The following is a 6,000-nucleotide window of genomic DNA, read 5'->3' on the forward strand; positions in this document are numbered from 1 at the left end:
CAGCCTCACAAGGCACACGAAAAAGCCTGGAGCACAGTGGGTTTTCCCTTGCGCGCACGCCGGGATGAGACAAGACCGAAACCAGGCGTGGCCCCGCAGGAAAAGCCGGCTTCCCCGCAGGCTGACTTCCCCGGCTGAAAACAGGGGAGTTGGTTTCCTCTGGGCGGCCGAGAGCACGGGGCCGAGGCCCCGGCAGCAGCAGGGAGCGGAACGAAAACAGACAAGTTTGTCGGGCCCACCACTGGGTCCCTAACGGAGTCTGGGGCCACGTTGCGCCGGGAGCTGTACGTAGCCGAACAGGCGCTCGCATCCTCTCTCCCGGACGCTCCCTGCCCTGTAGAGCTTGCCATTTTAAACAGACTGGCTGGAGACAGGAAGGATGGCTAGCTGGGGGGGGGGGGGGGGGGAGAAACCGAGGCACAAAACGATGACGCGCCGCCAAATTAACCAAGGGATGGGGAAGATTCTCCAGCATGAATACGCTTACAGGGTCTTTCCAGGGAAGACTCGATGTCTTTCAAAACGCCCCCGGTAGCTCACCCAGACGTTACGGGCTCGAGGCAGGAATCCTTAGGTGAAATTCTCTTGCCCACGGTCTACGAGAGGTCAGAACTGGGGTCTTGTGAAAATTTTCCCCTAACTTACTTAGGAAAACTTAAGTCCCATTTTCAAAGGGGACTCGGGCACTTTTGAAAAAATCTCACCTTTTGACAATCACAACGGTCCCTTCCAAAAATCTCTCTCTTGCAACACCTGAAATCAGCGGAAAAGTGGCCCAGCTCTCCCCTCTCGTAGAAGAAATACAGAAGCCTGAATTCTGCTTGGAATCTGCTTTAAAAAGTATTCGAGACTCCGCGTCTACCCGGGCCGAGCTTTTCAGCTCACTGCGCACGGGAGCAGATTCCCACCCCTCGCCCATCTCCGCGTGCGTTTCAACCATTTGCTGGTTCAGCTTCTCTCCCAGCCCGTGCGCGTCTTACGCCAATTACACGCCATGGTTCGCAACTGCTGCTACAAAGGATGGCGGAGAAATCACACACCTCCCCCCCCCCAAAAAAAGTCACAAAATAGTGCCCCTCTAAATCCCATCCAGAAAGTAGGAGCCAATCTTCAAACCAAAGAGCCAGATGCTTTCCAACAGGAACAGGAACCCCTGCCATGACATAAGCCTGTCTGGGTTGGAAGCAGCCTTCTTCTCGGAGAAAGCAGACACACCAAAAAGCACCTCGGTTATCCCGCAAGGATAAATCCCCCCTAGTCCTGCCCTGCGTGCTGACCTCTCGAGATCCCTTCCAGGCCGCTGATTCTGGGGAGCAACGCCGAGAGACCAACGTATCCGCAAATCTGCCTCCTCCAGACGCCAACAAGAAACCGGCTCGTGCGTGCGGACACCCTGGCCCATCACGCTGCCCCGCTGCTTTCTCGGACGCCCCTTCGGGTGGAAGGTCCTTGGCCCAGGGCCTGTCTTTTTATGCTGCGTCCGGACGACGTGGGATGCGGGTCCGTGCCGGGGGCTACGGGAACACGCTAGAGACACGGAACGAGATTCAGAACACGGACCGTGGGCACGTCTAGCGTCTCACTGCAACGGCACGGCTTAAAGCAACTTTTATTCCAGCGGGGGGGACGAGCATCGAGCGCCCACGGGGCCCGCCACCCAGCCGAGGTTTAGGACGTTTCGGGATCTCCTCCTGCCTTTCGTCCTCGCTCCGCAGCCCGACGGGCCGAGACAAGAGCCTCCAGAACGACGCCGACGCTTAATTACGACGCGAACGCTGTTAATTGTAAAGGGCGGACAGGCTCGGCAGAAGGGGGCCCTGGGAAAACGAACCCCCTAGCTGTCTTGCCGATATCTGGAGGAGGGGAACAACCCACCGGCTTTCCTGGCAAAGCAGGGGACTCAGAGTTTTGCAGACTCCAAGCAGAGAGATGCAGGTGCTGGCATGGAGCAGACTCCACGCCACCGAAAGCAGACGGGCCGATAACCGTTATGAAACGCCCCGTCTCGCCAGGCAAGGAAGACAACAGCTGATCGGACGGCTGCGCTCCCCAGGGGGAGTTTAGGGTTGGTACACAGGGCGGGCGTGTGCAGGGGGTGGGGGGCACCCCCACATTTTGAAAGGCAGCCAGAACAAAAAAAACCCAAATTAGTCCTTTCCCTTCTCGGGGAGAGTCACAAGCTAGGATTTCACTCGTGCAAAGTTCAGCAGAGAAAGCCGGCTGCTGCCTCTGACTTCTGCAAAACCCAATCCCTGTTTACGTCTGATCAGTTCTTCTCTTACCCCTAAACAAATCCCTCGGGCCGGCTGCTTTCCACCGAAAGGCTGAACCCTGCTCCCGCGAACCAGCAGCTAATCGCTGCCACAGCGAGCGAGCGTCCAGCCGGGCTCGTAACGGCAAACGGTCGTCGTAGGCTTCACGAGATCTGGGTTCGAATTCCCAGCTCCGCCTGCCCCCAGACTCCCCATCTGACCTGGGGCAAATCAGGGCATCGCAGTGGTGCCTCGGTTTCCCTGTACGTAGCTCGGTGGTAACGAGCCTTCCTTTCTCTGGTAAGGCCTGGTCAGCACATGGGTTTAGTACCAGGGTAGCAAGGCTGGAGTGATAGGCATGACCACAGGTGCGTGGCTGAGACCTTTCCGCGCTGTATGTCGTTACAGATTTGTGACATAAATGTAAAGCAATCAAGAAGTTGCATCCTAAAGCATGTTCTGTACGAATCTGCTTTGATCAAATACCGACACGCTGGACAGAAAAGGTGGCCCTGTCACACCTTTGGGGGTCACCAGGCTTCCCACGGCAAATCGGAAATCTTCTTCAAAACGACCACGACGGCTCGTCCCATCCCGAAGTTTTCTGCCAAAGCAGGAGTTATTTAAACAGCTGTTCCAGCCTCAGAACCAGTCCCGAGAGGAGGCTCAGACATGCTGAGAGTAAGCCAGACAAGAATGCCTGGCGAAAAGGAGAGGCCGATAAACGGCAGGGCAAATAACCACCCTCTGGCTTAAAGCCACAAATCAAAGTCAACACGACACCACGTTGAAAAGAGAAACAGAAAGAGCTGGTTTCAAAGTGGTATTAACTCACCAAGCATCGAGCCGGAGAGCGGGTGCTTGTAAGCAAAGGTCAGGGTGGGAAGGAAGGGACAGAATATCGCATCTCTAAGGGCGGCTCGAGAAAGGCCAAAGCCCACCCCGGAAAGCTTGCTGAGAAACTGGAAAGGGAGAATTCCTAGACGGAAAGCGATTCAGTAATGCATTTTTTCCTCCTCCTCCTCCTCTCGCCTCTGAACTAGTGGGCACAATGTGAAAAACACGAGGCTCCATTTCTAGGGATAAAAGTCAGTGCTTAAATTCCTGGCTGCCACGGATTCCCTGAGTGACGCCGCCTCTACAAGCCTCGGTGTCTGCATCTGTAAAATGGGCGGAACTAGCAGGCCTCGCCCCCGTACTAAAAACAGCGTCCCCCAACTGTCAGAGTCCAGCGAAGGCCAAAAGCTTGCTTCCAGCGAGTGCGCGTTTCAGACACCCATCCCCTCCACGCACGCCAAACGCCGGGCACGTGTATAAGAGATCGGTGTCTGGAAGAAGGGGGAGGCATGGTCTGAGCGGGACCACGGCTGCGTGCGTTTGCAGTTGAAGGCTGGGGACGTTAATCCAGCCTGCTGCTCTTGGCATACTTGCATAAGGTAAGGAAATTGCCGCACCCGTTTTCGGAGACACTTTCCAAGCCATCCAATTTGCAGAGGCCGGGCGCAAAGTATTTTCTGAAAAAATCAGGTCCCTCAGACGCTCAAAAAAACCCAACCCAAAACCAATAACCCTGTTTCTTTTTAAAGTGCTAAATCGCTTTTGTAAAGTTAAGCTGCTGAGAATTCGTAAGCCGCTACCATTATTTAACTAGCGGCCGGCGTGAAGTTTCACCGAGTTTTAAGGCCAGAAGGGGCTATTGGTCCTTCCCGCATCATCCCAGCCATTTCTGCTTGAGCGAAAGCAGATTTTTTTGGTAGAACGGGACAGCCCCTTGTCTTTTGACTCCAAGCAACGGAGAATCCACTGGTTAATTACCCTCCCTATTAAAAAAAGTACGTGCCCCCCTTTCTAACCAGAATTCGACCAGCTTCTGTTTGGAGATGTTCTACTTACTCCACACGTGGGGTCGGGGGACGCATGGGGGCGCACAGACGATGCCCAAATGGAAAGAAAAAGATTGACAACGACTGCTTTGTACCATCAGAGAGTCGCGTGGACTCTAAAGATTCCCTCCCACCATGTAAGTATAAGCAACCGGGGCAGTGTCTTTAGATGACACATTTCCGTCTTTGTGAAACTGACGGCAAAGCGAGAAATAAAAAAAAAACCAACCACCTCACTTCACACTTCTAAAAATAATCCGTGACCACGCAACGGTGTGTTCCCAAAACCCTCCTCTCCGCAAATCCACCGGGAGGCACCAGGGGCGACATCCCGCCCCGAAAAGCGTCCACGGGGTTCCCAGAATCCGGGAGGGCTCGACACTCAGAATCACAGGAGAGGCACCTTTGTCACCTGACGCCTTACCGGATCTACGCCCCGTGCCCAGCCCAGCGTCCACCTGCCCCTCGCAGATCCGGGGGGGGGGGACGGGACGGGGACTCCCCAAAGTTTCTGCCCTTAACAAGTTGAACTTTTCCCCACCCCTGCCCGCTCCCAACCGGCTCCCCTTCTCGCTCCCGATGGGACAGTCCCGATTTTGGGGTCTTTTTCTTATATAGGCTCCTGGTACCTCCCACCCCGGTCCCGATTTTTCACACTTGCTGTCTGGCCACCCTAGTCCAGAGCAGCATGTGAACAACCCATGATCCAGCCCAATTGTCTCCCCTCGGCCTTTCCAAGGCACAGCTTCCTGGCATGCCGCAATCAAATACCTCCCAGTCCCCCCCCCCCCCAAATACCTCCCCGACCCCTGTCCTGTGCCTGCCTTCCCCAGACGCCCCGAACAGAGCACCCCGATCCCCACAAAGTATTGCTCAGCAAGGGGGGTCCCCTCCCCCCTCTGCATTACCCCCCATCCCATGCATTGCTCAGCAAGGGGGGGTCCCCTCCCTCCTCTGCATTACCCCCCCAGCCCATGCATTGCTCAGAAAGAGGGGTCCCCTCCCCCCTCTGCATTACCCCCCCAGCCCATGCATTGCTCAGAAAGAGGGGTCCCCTCCCCCCTCTGCATTACCCCCCATCCCATGCATTGCTCAGCAAGAGGGGTCCCCTCCCCCCTCTGCATTACACCCCATCCCATGCATTGCTCAGAAAGGGGTCCCCTCCCCTCTGCATTACCCCCCCAGCCCATGCATTGCTAAAGGGGCCCCCTCCCCCTCACGCATTGCACAGCAAGGGGTCTCCTCCCCCCCCCCCCCTCCCCGGCATTGCTCAGCAAGGGGGGGTCCCCGCTCCCCCCGTGCATTACCCAGCAAAAGGGGGGATCCCCTCTTTGCATTGCCCCTCCCCCAACCACTGACCTGTGCTTCCAGCGGCCCCTCCGCACCATCCCTAGGGCCTGGCTGAGATGGGGTGTAAGGGGGGGGGCAGGAAATGGAGTTGCAAACCTGGCACCCCCCCGTTTTTGGGGGGGTTGCTTCTAGGGCTGTTGCATCCTGGCCGGGCCCCGTGCAATCCCCGGAGGGGGGGGTTGCAAAGATAGGAAGGGGGGGGCTCCCCCAGATTTGCACCGGGTGGGGGAGAAGCAGCAGCAGCCGGCAGCGCCCGCCGGGCTGGGCTGCAAAGGGAAGCGGGGCGGGAATGTCGCGAGATGGGAAAGGCGCCTGGCCCCTCCCTGGGAGCTGGGAGGGCCTTAAAGGGGCAAGGCTGGGGGAGGGAGATCCGTGGGACAGGGTCTGGGAGGCTTTGCAATACGGGGGCAGAACCTGGGGCTTTGCAATACCAGGGAGGAGCCTGGGGGCTTTGCAATACGGGGGCAGAACCTGGGAGGCTTTGCAGTACCTGGGAGGGGGAACCTGGGGGTTTT

The 6,000-nt window shown here is 57.1% G+C and overlaps 1 protein-coding gene across 1 annotated transcript in view; it reads right to left on the reverse strand.

Annotated features, from left to right (window-relative positions):
• KIF1C (kinesin family member 1C) overlaps positions 1-5,739 on the reverse strand; it is a 32,229-nt gene extending 26,490 nt beyond the window's left edge. Inside the window, exon 1 of the mRNA XM_039499989.1 lies at positions 5,495-5,739. The gene's annotated coding sequence lies outside the window, so the exon portion shown is untranslated. The remainder of the gene's footprint in view (positions 1-5,494) is intronic.
• Between the last annotated feature and the right edge of the window lie 261 nt (positions 5,740-6,000).

This window comes from Mauremys reevesii, linkage group 14 (genome assembly GCF_016161935.1).
Source record: "Mauremys reevesii isolate NIE-2019 linkage group 14, ASM1616193v1, whole genome shotgun sequence".
Classification (NCBI taxonomy): domain Eukaryota; kingdom Metazoa; phylum Chordata; order Testudines; family Geoemydidae; genus Mauremys; species Mauremys reevesii.